This window comes from Cylas formicarius, unplaced genomic scaffold, assembly GCF_029955315.1.
Source record: "Cylas formicarius isolate icCylForm1 unplaced genomic scaffold, icCylForm1.1 PGA_scaffold_7__23_contigs__length_41026272, whole genome shotgun sequence".
Taxonomy (NCBI): domain Eukaryota; kingdom Metazoa; phylum Arthropoda; class Insecta; order Coleoptera; family Brentidae; genus Cylas; species Cylas formicarius.
Genome location: NW_026844352.1, coordinates 5,627,276 through 5,644,315, shown reverse-complemented (window position 1 = coordinate 5,644,315; position 17,040 = coordinate 5,627,276). Strand labels below are relative to the sequence as shown.

Here is a 17,040-nt window from a genome sequence, read left to right as displayed (position 1 = left end):
ATACCTTGTGACAAATAAAACGATCGATCCACTATACGATGTCGAAACCCATATTTTCTTGAACTCTTCTGAAGATTTAAAATATTATCATTTTGTTGACACAGGGTGTCCCAAAACTGCCCCTGCCGACATTAGCTTTGTTATTTTAAAGGCAACACCCTATATATTTCGCCATTTTTTGAATCCTTGGTTAAAATAAAGGTCACTTTCTTAAGAGATTCCTATTCAAATATTTTTTATATTTGGATAGTCCCATATGAAGGTTGTCCCAAATAGGTGGTGCCGTTTTGTCGAATAAGTATGATGATCGGAATTAGCTGCAAAGTATTCTTTCCCTCTGTGTTTAGAAAATAAAGTTGACAATGATATCTATAACCTATATTGGTAACGACACGAATGGCTTTCTTCTGAATTCTAAACGTCTGAGCAGTAGGTGAGGGGTAACCGTCGCCCCATAACATAAGTCGTAGTACAAAAACCAGTTGCTGGAGAGTTCCGAAATATGGTGTTTCCAATTATCACCAATCCCAATACCAAGCAATCTAATGGATTGCACATTATTTGAGACGCATTTGAAGGAAAACATAATTATTTGAGTTTATACTCAATCACCCTGATTTTTTCGTCAAAAATGCCAATTTAATACCATATATTTGTGACAGCTGTAATTTCTTTATGACAACAACTTTATAAATACGGTCATACTTGTCAAAATGAAAAATATTAATTATTGTCCAAAAATAAAATAGAACACCCTGTAATTAACTACTGGTATGAATGCTCTTTCAATTTTATTAGCCATTCCCTATAGCTCAGTATTTTTTGAGGATTACACATTTCTACCAACAAAATACTAAAATTTTTTAAATCGTGCGAAAATATCACAAAAGATTGAGAACGAAATAAATATTACCTGAGCGTGAAAAGCCTACAAAGACGAATTAAGCATAATATTTTCCGATAATTGTATTCGTTACTTGTTAATACAAAATGTAAGTATCGGAGTTTTGTTCTTAAACATGTGTATGCCTGAAAAGAAATTTAGTTTATAAAGAAGGCTTAATAAATTTGAAAGGCAAGGCTTCTTCAGAGCCTATATATATATATATATATATATATATATATATATATATATATATATATATATATATATATATATATATATATATATATATATATATATATATATATATATATATATATATATATATATATATATATATATATATATATATATATATATATAATGATGACACTATATTCCGGGATATCATCCGTTCGCTCGTTGAACTCCGACTGGAATCCTGCAGACGTTTCGCCAAAATCTCACTTGGCATCTTCAATGCTCGCGCTCCGAAAACACTTCGAACACTCGAAGTGTTATAGTGTTAGTGTATAGTGTCATCACATTTTTCCAGCCGTGAATCAATACGTGAGAATATATATATATATATATATATATATATATATATATATATATATATATATATATATATATATATATATATATATATATATATATATTTATATATATATATATATATATATATATATATATATATATATATATATATATATATATATTTGGATAAATTGAATTTATTGATGCTTCAGTGGATTTTCACGCGTATCTTTTATTCCTTCTCACTATTCTGTAAACGCTATCACTCTATCACTGATCACTAAATAAACGTTATAATTATTAGTTTTGTTTCGCAGAAGAATCTGGTGTTAAGTCAAAGTGGCAATATCCACGAACTCCCCGACGTCACGAAGCTGTTTGTTGTGCCACCGTTACCGCCTAGATCTGCTGTCATCTTTACTGCTGCGAAATTTGCAGGTAACAGGAATTTATTTAAATAATTAATCGAAATCCATAAAGAGTATTCGCTATTGGCTGCAATACAAATACAACGAAAAAGGAAAAAAAACATTGGCAAATTAATGTCATTTGCATTTTAAAACAAATTTGACTAAAGTTTAATACATCTATATCACTACGGTGCTTGATATAAACCCTGACCATTCTGACTACAGAGGAATTTTGACTTGAGTTTGTTAACAAAATTTAAAATAACTAATACATAATTTAATATAGCCAAAATATCTCGAACACCCTGTACAATATGTGAAAACGTTAAATAAAAAAGTTTTTCGCAAATTGCCGGCTCACTCTGTACATTTTCAAAAAATGAAAAAATATTTCCCGACGATTTATTGCATTAGTAGGTACTGCCTTTTATAGTCAACCACCTTATTATAGGGTTGTTATTATCTTCTATACTGAGTGGTTTGCAAATGTGTGTACCTCAAAAAATACTAAATTATAAGGTATAGGGAGGGAATGCTTATAAATTTGAAAGAACATTAATAGGAGTAACCCACTATAAATGATTCGAACCAGCTTCAATGCAAATGGCGTTAAGAATATAAAGTGTTAAATACAAAGTAGTTTTGACGAAAATATGACCATAAATCCGAAAACACTAAAGGTGGACCATAAAAACCCTTCATCGTTTGCTTGAGTATAGAAGGGAGTATCTACTAATGCATTAATATAGAGGATATTCCCTTCAAAAAAATGTAATATTGATTTTCCACACATTTATACATCACCCTGTACATTTGAAAATAATTTCAAGACGTTTCTATTAGCCTTATCTATAATTTTTGTATTTACCTTTTTTTTTTCAAATAGAAATATTATATTATTTGCACACCTTGTAGAGAACAAATAATTTAAATGGAAAGGTTCGTTTGTTGATCGACTGTTTATCTCGCCGCCTAGCGCATCCGCCAAATCGGAGGTCACGGAAATGCCTTTCCGAAAGGATTTACGAATGCTGCCGACCGCGTCGTCGGCCTCGCGACCTGTTGTTAAACGCCAGGTGCGATGTTCAACTGTTTCACGGCAGTATGGTGCGTCTTTGTTGAATACGGTTAGGCATGTGCTCGATTGAGGGGCACCTTATTTGAGTTTTGATTGAAAAGATCAGTAGTTTTATGCACTCTCCCTGCCGCGAGTGGATTTTGTGCAACAATCCTGGATTATAGGTTTCTCTCACACACCGGTAAGTCAAACAATTATTTAAGGTAATTGCATCGCTGCTTTCGCGGTGCATGGTTTCAACGGAAAAAATCTTTTGATAATTTTTTCATTTTTCAAAGAAACTTAAACAGACTACTGTAATGCTTTTTATAAAACTTCTGCTAGGAGGAATCCAGCCGTTTTATAAAAAGTAAAATCTTTTGATTTTTAAAAGACTTTAGTTTTGTTCATAAGGGTCCCAAAACTATACGCTGGTTACTGGAACTTTTTATAATTGTTTCCAACTGCTTTTTTTCAAGCATGAGGCTATAATTTTGTGATACTTTCTGTGTCATTTTGTTCCGAAATAAATATTGGTGTTATTTCTAACGTGAGGTGAGTAGCCAGGACCAGCAATTTCTAAAACTGTTAGAGAAAGTGAATATGAAATTGTTATATGCAAAATATCGGGAAAGTTCCGTTACAAGAGGAAATTGACTAAAATTTATAGAAAAAATTATTTTATTAGGTGTAGAAAGTGCCCACCATTATCTAACAATAAGCAGGGTATGCTCACTAATTGGCCGTATCTGATTCTAAATTTTGTGGTTTTTATGGGGATCAGCAGAATCGCCTGCACGATCTGCAGACATTACTCCACTGGATTTTTTCTTCCGATGATATTTAAAATCCAAAGTGTATAGGGAACAATGTTGCCTAATATTCCTGTATATTTTCTGTTTACTGCGTGAAAAAAATATGGCGAACTGAGCGTGTGATTGGGGAAAAACATAGATACATTCCTTAAGGATCATCCGAAAAGACTGTAAAGATTCCATCACGGCATGGGGTTGTATGTAGAGCAGTATTTTCATTTTTATTGGTCAGAACTTAACATTGTTGTGAATACGATACGAGCAGCTTACAAGAGTATCCGAAGAAGATTAAGCAATTACAGCGGTCGCACCTATCGAAACGAAACGTCCCGGGTATACGGCTATACCGGTTGCGGAAAGGCAAATAACATTTATTTAGATGTTTATGTTTCGATAACATTAAACGCAGCCAGTCTCAAAAACCATTAAACCTGTTGCACGGGCAATTTATTTCGTCAGGAACCTCCGTTCTGAGGCTGCATTCATACCGTCACAGTCAATCGCGATTTTTATTATACACGTTAATTATAGCGGTACGCGTATAGAACAATGCCTCCACAAGATGATTTACGGTAGATGGAAGCTTGGGACGTTTATGGTGAACGAGAGAGGTAGGACCCTTCTTAGAATATACAGGGTGTTCGGAAATAAAGTTCAGAAACTTAGAATATTTTAGAAGTTGCAGCTTGTCAAAATTCTTTCTTTTAATTTTATTTTAACTCATTGGACTTTATTTTCAATGGAATTAGCTGATATTTTACATACGCGTTTCAGAAATCTGTGACTAGAGGGCACTTTATCTATAACATTTTTTTTATTTTCACTGTATTTTATTTATTTGTCTTAAGCAGAATCACAAATCCTCAAAAATTGTTAATCTCGTTTTGACTCGGCTCGAATTTTGCAAGCAAATGTGATTTTATCTAAAAGGACTTAATGAAATTTGAAAAAGTCGTTTCTATCAAAAGAGCTTATTATTCAACTGCTACTATCGCGATATGCTTTTTTGCTACGGAAGAGCAAATGGAAATGCAGATTAAGGGCGACGTCTTTATATCGCAATAGAAACATTCATTCAAAACTGATAATATTAATAAAGGGAGACCAAGATATAAAAGAACCCGCTGCAAGAGAAGAAAGAATATTTTAAAATGTGGAGGCTGTGTACTTTGGCAAATAAACTTTAAAAATGAATTTTCTACTTTTGCATATCAATGATAAAATCTGCAACTCCAAAAAATAATACTTTGCGTTTACGTTTGTTTAAACGTTAAATCAGTATCCAGACCAACTGAGTTTTTATTTTTTACTGCTGTTAAGATGATTGATTGTACAGGCCAACAAAGATTTTGTGGTTGGTGTGCAGCCCATAATTCCCGTATGGTTAGGGGGGATTTGGGAAATACTTTCAACTGGAACATTATTGGGCCAAGTTTCTGTACCGTCACTTGAAAGGGGTTTGACAAGATTTCCCATGTTAGAAATTTTAATTATATGATCGCTTAGTATATTGTTTGATTGTTAATGGAGGGTTGTTTGAGCCTAAACTATTCAAAATACACATTTCTAACTTTTATATTATTTTAATAGTTTTTCACTCCAGCTATACAGGACATGGATCATTCTGTAAAAAGCCATAAAATGGTATAACAATTTATTACATAAATATTAAATAGAAAATACAACATTTTCTAATTGTATGCATATGCCTTTGCATAAAAAACTGTCTTCAAAACTTCTATAGTAACATATAAATATTAAAAAATATATAAAAAAGATAATTACTTAATTTGATGGCCAAAAATTGTAAAACTTTGTTTGCTGAAATTTCCTTAAAAATGTTAAGGCGTCATACAGGTTTGACTTGGGTATTATTGTTATTCTACAGTAATAGTATTATATTTTATTATTAATTTTTTTAACAATACACCGAAAAAATGTTATTTTTATTTTGTTAATCATATAATAATTTCCTTTTTTCGGTAGACTTATCCTTTAAATTCGACAGGAACGAGGTCCTCAACAAAAAAATTGCCTGAATCTTATTTTCCTGTAGATTTACGCATAAATTATTCAAATTATTGCAGAATTTAAAAATAGGAAAAAGAACAAGGAATTTGGTTCTGAAGTTCGCCATCAGTTTCTTACATGGCAGTAGATGGCGCTGGCGATGCTGTTTCTATTCTCCAAAAGTAAAGTTACCAATATAATATTTGTCTATGCTTTTGCTTGTCTAAATAAATCAAGCGAGGCTTTGATCTTCTTGCAAACGAACCCTGCTTTAGTGGTCTGTGTTGATATTTTAAAAATAAATAATAGAAACATTGAGGATTTGAAAAGTAATACCGGACTTAGATTTTGCAACTTCGAAAAACTTCTTATCTTCGGAAAACGAGGTTTGTGAAACTGGCAACCCATTTAGCGAGCTGATATTAATTTTGCGGATTCTTCGGCCTCACGATCTCATAGATCGACGGCGTTGTTCTCTGTAGATATCGATTATACGGTCAAGAGCCCCTCAACCTAGTAGGAGACATTGACTTTGCTTGGCATAATTGCCCGTTTGTTGCGCAGTTTCTTGTCAAAGCTCGTATTCAGAGAGACATTCCTTCGTTTCTATGCTGCTACGGCAATAAACTATACAAAAAATTTGTTGTTCGGATATAACATTTCTTTCATCTGAATCACACGTTTTAGATTCTATTGAAAACAAAATGTCCCTAGTTCGTGTTTTAATTGAGTTTTAAACAGGGTCGATGGAGCATTAGATGTTTTAGAAAAAAAGTGTAATTACACAAGTCTGGCTTACAGCTATTCATATTTCACCACTCAGCATAGTTACTAACCAGATTGGTTTCGAAAAATAGTTACTAGGCGGGGCACGTTCGTAGCGCGTCACAAGGGAACTTTCGCAAAATCGGTATAAATTAATTGTGCATGCACCCCGTATAAAGTGTCTTTCAAGTCTCGCCGGACCTCAAAGTTACGGCAAACTTTGTTAAATATTAAAATTTGTACAAATAATGTCGTCGCTCGCCCTGTATATTTGACGAAACCTAAAACTCTCTCTCGACATAGTTTACAATACTGTTCAAATAAAATTACCCCATCTTCAACGGTTTTTCATTTATCGCCAATAATTTACACACATAAACGGAAACGACACACCCTGTATTTAATTCAACACAAAAATTGTAGCTCTCGATGTGGCCTATAACACTGTTTATACCAATTAGCCATACTTTTCACTTGTGATTTAATAGCGAAAAGAAAAATTTTCAGGGTCTTTTAGATTTTTGTCTATAATTGAAAAACCCTGCATATAATGGAAAAAATGCCGGAAATAAAAATTTTTCAAAACAAAAAAATATATCCATAAAATTGCTGTTGGGAAAATAATCAGTGATAAGAAACGCAGAAAAAGAAATACAGTTATACGGTTTTGAAAAACATACCTAAGGCCGTCGTTGAACATTTTCGTGAATGTACAGGGTGGTCCATTAAAGACGCTCCTGTACCTTATCTCAATAAGTACGACGCTTAGTATTTTAAAAAAGTTCTAATTATCCCCTTGATTTTCGGTATTTTTTGTCATTAAGTTGCGTACGGAATTTTCAGTAATTCTTGAGAAAAATGAAATTTTCCTTTTTTTTTCGAAAAAACAGGTCTCTGTAAAAATGTATTTTGTTACACATGAAAACTAAAATTAGGAAATTGTATTATAGTTAATATTTAATGGTTTGACGAAAATATATACACAGATGGCCAGATGGAAAATATATTACAAGGTTTTTTTTTCAAATATTAAAAGAAAAAAATTCTAAATTAATTTATTTTTTTTATTCCGTAGAAAAGGGGAATCCTAGTTTAAAAAAAGTGAAAAAAAATTACTCAGACTTTTTTGAGTGAAATCTTCGTCTTTTCGCCAGGAAGCTGCGTTGTCGGCAAATGCACTTTCAAACTCATATTACAACCTAGACGATGAAAGTGTTGTAACATATTGACATCGACATTGGTCATTCTTTTATCTTCCCATCAGATATGGGTGGAAATTTCTAGCACAAATATTTAAAATGCTGTTTTATCTAGAGCTGTAATAAAGTGCTTCATCAAGTCAAGTTTGATATGAAGAGGAAGCAGTAAAACTAAGCATACGTCTTAATACATTTATACATATAGTAATTTTGAAACTAAGTAAGGAATATTGTTGCAATACACTAGTAAAATTTTGACATAACTCTTTTTCACGATCCCGTTAAAAGCTTGATGTGACCCAGGTGCCAGTAAATGCTTGTCACGATGTCTGGAGGCTAACAATTCGGATTTTTTAAACATTTCGGGCTCTCTGAAATCTCTGAGTCATCTGGGTCGGAACTTGATTGATCTGATTCTGACGATATGACATTTTCTAGTTCATTATAATGAGGAACTGATCGAATAGCAGAGGCAAGATTGGGATAGATAGTTTGTTCCTTATTTTTTCTTTTGACTCCTTGGACATTACACGAACATAAATAATAATCATCACTGCCATTCCTAGGTACGCGCCATACCATAGGAACATCAAAACTTAACCATTTCTTCCTACCTTTTTGATAGTTTCTTGATGCTTCAACGTAAGCAGAACAAATAGTATGAGCCCAGGACTTGTCTTCGTCGCCAATTTTTACAGCAATTCATTCAAAAACATGGAACAAACAAACAGGTCATAGGTATGTATTTTTGGAGAAAGGACCCTAAAAAATATACAAATAAGCAAACAGCTTTCAAACATCAACATTACTGTAGACCTGTGTAATTGAAGAAATTAATAATTTTCCGGTTTTGGTTAAGTTTTTTGCACCTTAAAGTTTTACCCACGAGAAGCCACTGCTATAAGTACAGGGTCTGTCCATATAGACAGGTAAAATTCCGAAGGTTTCCACTGGTGCATTTTAAAAAGTTCTGCTGTTTGATAAATGTGTGCCAAATTTCAATTGTGTTTTTAATTATTGACATTCGATTAGAGAACACCCTGTACCACAAATGGTCGAAAATCCCGATGGGCGTTCGGCCCCTTTCGGAAAGTCTCGGTGAATCTCGCCTCGCAAGGGATCTCGATGTAGCAGACGGTCAAATTGGCAGACTTTGTAACTTGACAGTCGATACTAGATAAGTGTAATCCGAATACAAATTAGGAAAAGGGTGCTTGTTTTAAAGATACAGGACGTACATCAGCTGCTAAACCGCATAGGAAGGACACCTGAATTCCTATGAGTAAGATCACGTCAAGTGATTTTAAATTATCACTGATAAAACCTTCAATGCAGTTCGAGGCGCTCGGCAGCGCGGCGCTTCCACAGCGCTCGGCGCCCGGCGCGCTGTCATAAATAAATACATTTTGTTTGAACTAATGACGAGCAGTGAAATTTTGTTCCGGAATCTTAAACTTAAATGGATAAAGCATGTGACTGAAAAAAAAAATGATTTTTTTTACCAAGAAATCAGTTAAATTTTCATTTGTTAACTTAAAAGTTAGTTAATAATACGAAAATAAACAAATAATTTTAAGTCGTTAATACATTCTTAAAGAATAGACATTCGACCATGGATGCTGAAAATTTCATAAATTTATCTTTTACGGTTGATTTTTAATCCATTTTTTAATTAAAAGTGCTTAAAATTTTCGTTATAAAAAAAAGAGTTGTTAAAATCAAAATTTTAAAAAATCGTTTGGGGGATCAATTTTCCATCATAAGTACTTATAAAAAATATATATAGATTAAATTTTTATGATCAAGTGGTAAATGGGGGGTCCACGTGATGCGATCTTACTCTATGCATAGGATCAATTATTGTTTCCAAAAAAATATAGGTTAATTTTCTCGAAAGGTGCCGCAATCCGTATTCATAAGAATATTTTTTATTAACCCGTGAGTATCTTCTGAATATTTTGTTGTCATTATCGCCCTCTATTTATTACAGCCACCGGCTAACGTAAAAGTTGACCTCAATCAAATCAATTTTATCGTAGTCTTATAAACGTCCACAACAAAATTCATTTTTTAGCAAAATAGTTAGAGTTTACACCTGATGATGGGAATAAAACTGATTATAAGCTGACTGAATTCACTGTGCAATTTGTCCTAGCCGGTTACGAGTGAGCCTTGGGGTAACACACATTTATGGGCCCTTACCCCTAGCCTACTTTACAAATAAGGGCATAGTTACATGGTGATACAAAAATACTTTAAAATCTACAGCATCGTGGACCTGGCTTCTGGACTCACGTATTGTATTTATTAGGAGTTACCAGTAATTTTTTTAATAGACGTCAAATATATTTATTTAGGACTTAAAAAATTACCGAGAAAGGTTATATATTCCTATTAACTTATACAAAGGTACTACTACTTGCTAATCCCAGAAAAGAAAAAACAAAATTTATGCTCAAATTTGATGAAGGGTAAGTCCAACAAATTGATTAATATATAGGTCACTCGCTTGCTCCCAGAACTTTAGTCAAGTCTTTCAGTTCTATAAGTACATTTGATTGCCTCCACCTCTGCATAGAGGTACATACTGAGTTGAAGGAAGTAAGGCATTTCTAAAATTACATTAGCATAATTGAAATTTATTAATACTTATATAGTTTCAGTGGTACAGTGTTATGTACTACACATTTCTACAAATATTTTTAATATTAATAACTTCTTTACCTTGTCATAAGTCTACTGGATATATTTTTTCGGTGTTCTTTCTTACACATGGTTGCAACTCCTGTCTTATGTACACCATTCTCTTCAACTTTTCCGAATGCTTGATATTCTGTTTCCGTGCTTCTGAGATATCTTTTTGCAATAACTCGAATACACATATATTTACTAACCTTTAAACCTATAAAGGGTTGAATAATGTTATAAAATACGACGTTTTTGCACTAAACATGCAAAATGCCTTTTTTGTGAGCTACTGTAAAATATTAAATCAATTTTACATCGTTCCGTTACACCTTCTACATAAAGTCGTCGAGAAAAACCATTTGTTAAGGGGTTCTGATCCTGTTCTGCATTACCCTGTGAATTTACTACCCACAATTAACTGAATTGCTGTTTAAAAAAAGTAATAAAATGTTAACTTAGTAAGACAAATCACTTTAAATAAGTTTCAAACTTGATATCCCGATAAAATTCGCTGGTTCTAACCTAAACATTCTGGTCACTGGATCACGTATACGTCACGTCTCAGCGGTTGGCGGATCGGCTGTTACAAACCACCCCGCCGATCGAACCCGAAGGCTGTTCGGGATTTTCGACAATTTGCACATCCGACCATTTGCTTGCATCTCATCTACGCCCACAAGTTCGGGAAAAAATGTTGCAAAAATACCTGCAGAAATTGCATCGCGTCTAATCGGGCTTTCAATGGTTACGCCTGGATTGAGTCGTTTTTGAAGGGTCGTGACCAAAGAGTTGTGCTTAGAAGTGATATTTTTATGATTAGATCCTCATTTAAAGAACTCACCAGCGGTGTCCCACAGGGAAGCATACTGGGACGTTTATTATTTATAATATTTATTGATGATATATCTGATTCTTTTCCATTCTTTCCCATTATGTTTCTTTATATGCAGATGATACTGCTGTGGCAGTGCCATCTAGGATTTTGGAAGATCTCACGTTCTTGGCCGCTAGGGCAGTAAGTGGTATGAATCGATATTGTGAGTGTAGCGGTATTTCTTTGAACGGGACAAAGACTGAGATGATGTTGTTTTTGCTTAGGGATTTGAACAAAAGCTTATTGGTTAGAATGCAGGATAAATCGATTAATCAAACTAACGTTGTCAAGTATTTGGGTTTGTTCATAGACAGTAATTTGTCCTGGACAGGTCAAATTGACTACGTATTAAACAAAATGACTTTGCATACTTACAATCTTGCTTATCTTACGCCATTATATGCTGGGGAAACTCTTTCAGAGCTAGTGAAGTTTTGGTCCAGTAAAAACGAATTGTTCGAACAATGTGGGGGAAGTCTCGTGGTCACTCTTATAGAACCCTGTTCCAAAAATGAAATATTTTAACGTTTTCCTCTCTCTTTATATTAAATAGCATAACTTACATAAAAAGTAATCTATCTAATCATTGCATGATCATTGCATTTTAGAGCTAATCTTTTGCAGGTGCCAAGTCATAAGTTAGCCAAAGTAGCTAACAGCCCTATGATTTTACCAATAAAACTATATAATAAGCTGCCTTTGTCCGTCAGACAGATATTGCCTGTCCATTTATTTAAGCAAAACATAAAGCTCATTTTGAATAAGAATGTTTTTTATTCTATCGATGAATACTTTGATTGTAGTAATGCTGATCTCTCAGTCTGATATACGAGGTATATACGGCCTGACATAGATACAGCTCGAGTATCACGATAAAACTGTGTCTTCTTTTAAATATATGTCTTAGTAGGCTGCGAAAAAAAAATAGAAGCCTTGCGTCAAATAGTTTTTTATTGACAGCATTTTAAACAAGACGTGTCCGAAAAAATTTCGCAAATAACGCAAATTGAGTATAGAGCAGTCATAAAGTTTTTGACAAAAGAAGGGTTAGCATCTAAAATTACTAAAGAAAGGCTGGATGGTGTGTACCGCCAAAGTTCTCCTTCGTATTCTGTAGTGAAAGAATTAGCAAAACGTTTTCGAATGGGGCAGGAAAAGATGATTCAAGAACTGGTAGACCAGTGGAGGTCATAAAGGAAGATATTGTTGAGATTGTGGAAGAGGTGGTATTGAGTGATCGACATTTAAAGATTAAGGAAATCTCAGAAATTACTAAGCTTTGTGATACAAGTGTTTGTCGAATCCTGCATGATAATTTCGGTATGCATAAGGTTAGTGCAAAATGGGTTCCTAAAAACCTTTCGGCTATTCGAAAACAACGCCGCGTCGCGTGTGCGCGGTCTTTTTTGGAACTCTGTGGGTCGGAACCGAAGCCTGTGATAGAAACTATTGTGACGGGAGATGAAACTATGGTTCTCTATTATGATCCTCTATTGAATGGAGTGGCTTCGTAAGGGTGAAACACCTCCAAGAAAATTCAGAGTCTGCCAGTCAACAAAAAAGGTGATGGCCAAGATCTTTTGGGATTATGAAGGAATTCTTTTGATCGATTTTAAAGAAACTGTCAATGGTAAATATTACGAAACATTATTACATAAATTGCGAGACTGCATACGTGCAAAACGTCGAGGAAAACTGACCAGAGGCGTGCGTCTTTTGCACGATAATGCACCTGTCCATCCTGCTGGTGTTGAACAAGCTGCCATTTTAGAGTGTGGGTTCCAACAGATAGATCATTCTCCCTATAGTCCAGATATGGCCCTCAGCGACTATTATTTGATTATATGGAAAAATAATAAAAAATTGTTACTCTACTTTGTTTCTTTCATATTCAGACCGGGAAATTTTGGTGCTGCCCTCGTACTTTGTGTGTTTGTACGTCTCTGTTTTTAAAGTGTGTTTAGTAACGTTTTTCCTTTACTTTTTGACATTATCCGATACTTTTGTTAAAAGTCAATGGAAATAAACATTATTATTATTATTATTATTATTATTATTATTATTATTAATGCTATAAAATCGTTAGCCACTATTTGAACAATGTAACTTCTTCGTTTTTCCGTACGCTCATTATGATACGTTCCGCAGCCGACCGTGTCTCTTTGCGCTTCGTTGAATGGACTCGTCTTCCGCTCTTTATCTTCGCACGTTTTCCCCACTAAAAAGAATACGAAACGGGTGTAAAAGAGCACACTTCTTAGTAGTGAATGTGTTTCGGTACCGTCGTTGTGATCCCTCGAGGCGCTGGGAAATTTTTCGAGGAACGTAACGCGCCATATTAGTTAATTGCCGTAACCCGCTCTTCCTGACGTTTCAGCAAAAACCTTTCCTCGCCAGTGGAACTGGTTAGAAAAGTAACGCTAGGTGGTTAGGACAGAGATTCTCTCCGGATGTTCGGAAATACACTTTTATTTTTTATTTAAAATTTGAATTCCGTGGCAAATGTGAAAGAAGGGACCGTTCAAAATTACGTCTTATTCATTGAAAAATCCACATGGAGTATAAAAAGCAATATGTATAAGGGGCGTTTCACATTAGTACCCATTTCAGTTGAAGAAGAATAAATTTGGACTTGCATATTAGTAAAATATCAGTATGGTCCGTTCATAGATATAAGAAAGTGACCAATTGCCTTTGAATGGGATTATCCATATACAATGCAACAAAATTTTTACCTAAAGTTTCGGAATTTAAATTCAGGTAAAATTGTGGTCCGTAATAGAAAATAATTTTATACCTACCTGTGTTTAATATTCTTTGGTTTGCTAGACTACTTAGTTTAAGTTTATTAGTAATCATTCTTATTTCTTGTGTAATAAAGCGTGTGTTGAATCGTGTGCGAATTATGCAAAATATGTGCGAGTCTAGTGTATCTCAGGAGATGCTCCCGCCTAAATGTAGAAAACACTTCCATTGAGACTAAGGAAGTTATAAACAATGTTTATTTGACTCTCATTGAACGTGGTGCCAGTAAGCAAGCATTTTTAGAAGAGACGGCCACATTGACGAAAATTCCATCATCAACTGTATGGAAAATTGTGAATAATCCTATTTCAGCTAGGAAAAAAAGAAGCGATGCTGACATTTTCTCGAGTATAGATGAAAGTGATCAAGATATAATACGACATAAAACCGATGTTAAATGTGGCAGAACTACCTTATGGAAGTCCCTCCACAATGTTGAGAAAATTCTGTTAAATATATAGAAAAAGCAGAACAATCGTATCTCCATATTGCAAATAATATAGAACAAATAAATAATAAATAATAAGCAATTTAAGTAGGTAATGAAAATAATTTGTAATCTTAGAACATAAATTAATAAATATTGTTTAGTATCTTTCCTTCTAAGCAAAGTACGGACCTGTTCGGCCATATTTCATTCTTACAGCTTGTCCGGGTCTTTCCTTAATTCCTATCAGTTAGTCACTTTCTTATATCTGTGAACAGACTTTACCGGGATATTCATTATATTTTGAGACCCAACTACAGGGTTAATTTTGAAAAAGTGTTAATACAAAAGTTTGAAGATTTTTGCTCTATTATCTTATGCAAATGTGGGAAAAAATATTTTCTAATCATTTTTTATTAGTTTATATCGTGGATCTTTTTTTCCTCATTTCAAAAACATATAGTTTATTGACAATTCATTTAGCCATTTTTGAGATATTTCAGTTTAAAAATAATTATCATTTGATTGCTTAAAAATGGTCAAGTTTGCCCTGATAGCAACCGTATTATCTATATTTGCAATTGTTTTAACAATGTTCTACTTTTCACTTAATATATTTCGAATACTGACGAAGAAAAACGCAAAAAAATAAAATTATATAATTCAAACAATAAAAGTATCAATCAACATTTTCCATATAACCTCCCATTATTTTCTATACATCGGACAATATAATCAGGGTTTTCTCTGGTTAGATCCTGTAAAACGATATGAAGTTTTTCTCTTATCATATCATATACCGTTGTGCGTATTTCAAGTGTTTTGCAACACTGTATTTCATTTCTTACAAAAAAAATTATGCAAATTCTTTGTTGTGAGGGACATGTGTACCAACATAACAAAAAGAAAACATCGAAGAACGAATGTACCTAGGTCGACCGATTGCAAAAGTCACCTTACTTTTTGAATACACCTCGTATTGCGGAAAGAGAAATAGGTACAGCGTGTGCCAAATTAAACGTCCCGGTATATGATCTGGAAACCCATAGGAGATACGAAAAAACGTTTCGTACAAAAGTTTCTTATACTCCCCTGAAGATTTAAAATATTATAATGTTGTTGATGCAGGGTGTCCCAAAAGTGTCCCCGCCGACATCAACTTTGTTATTTTAAATGGAACACCCTGTACATATCGACATTTTTTTTAATCCTGGGTTAGAATAAAGTTCACTGTCTTAAGAAATTTCTATTCGAATTTTGCATAGTTTAGGCAGAAATTGACGTTATGTGTTTTTTTTTCATATTTTGATTGCTCCATATAAAATTATGTTATGACGCCACTGTTATAGCTATTGCAACAAAAATTTAATCACAAGCTAAGGAGATAATACACTACTCAATCAGTTTGACAGATACTCCTGACTTTATACAGGGTGTCCGAAATAGGTGGTGCCGTTTTAGCCAATTCAATTAACAAAATCCCAAGATTTTCAACTGGAACACCCAAAGTTTTTATTCAGATATCAATTCTAGGATAAAAAAATAAGTTTGCAGTTTGTCTTATATTTAAATTTTTCTTACATTTTGAGATATTCGAGGTTTAAGATAACACCCGTATAAATTCTTGTTGAATTTAAAGCTGCCCATTTTAGTTGCCAATATTAGCTATTTTTTATATCGTAAAGACATAATCCTACTTCTTTTAAAGCTGTGATACTCCAGATATATGAATAAAACCCATTGCTAACAATACAGATTTAATAAAACTTCAGAATTTATATTTAAATAAACATTTAATCGTTAATTATCTAGCTTGATTCAAAATTCAAAATAACAAAAATAAGTGATTAACGTTTATAGGCTAACTAACCAAGGCAACAAATTTGAATAAATAAATCTATTAAGAAAAGTTTAACTAATTAATTAATTAACGTTAATTCGGGCCATAAAGTTTAATTCTAAATGTTCCTCTTAAAATGCTCGTTTCATCTGGCATTAAAACAATAAAGAAATATCAAAATATTAAAAAATGTAGTTGGCTATGACATCACAATCTTTTCGTTTAACGTATTAAGGTATAAACAAACTTTGACAATTCTGTTTGTTTTTGTTGTTTTTCACATTTGTATTTAAGAAGTTTATTGTTAGTATTTATTTTAAATATTTTATTTTAAATAAGTTATAGTTTTTTGCTTAATCTAAAAACTTTAATTATTTATTTTTGTTATTAGGTATTTTTGTGTTTTGTTTGTTTCTATAAATATGAATTCTGAAGTTTTATTAAATCTGTTAAAGTGTGTAGCATAGAGTCGTAAATCTGGAGTATTATATCTTTAAATGAAGTAGTATCGCATCTTTGCAATTTGAAAAATACCTAATATTGCCAACAAAGTGACCTAATGTGAGCAAATTCAACAAGAATTTCTATGGTTATTATCTTAAACCTCGAATATCTCAAAAAGTTAGTAAAATTTATATATAAGATAAATTACTTTGTTTTTTGTCCTAGAATTGATATCTGAATAAAAATATAGGGTGTTGAGAATCTAGAGATTTTGTTAATTAAATTCGCCAAAACGGCACCGGCT

At 33.1% G+C, this 17,040-nt stretch overlaps 1 protein-coding gene across 2 annotated transcripts in view; it reads left to right on the top strand.

The window, feature by feature from the left end:
- The first annotated feature begins 2,901 nt into the window (after positions 1-2,901).
- The window catches only part of LOC132704736 (uncharacterized), a 70,787-nt gene continuing 56,648 nt past the window's right edge, over positions 2,902-17,040 (top strand). For both annotated transcript variants that reach the window (XM_060674944.1, XM_060674943.1), the window contains exon 1: positions 2,902-3,071. The gene's annotated coding sequence lies outside the window, so the exon portion shown is untranslated. The remainder of the gene's footprint in view (positions 3,072-17,040) is intronic.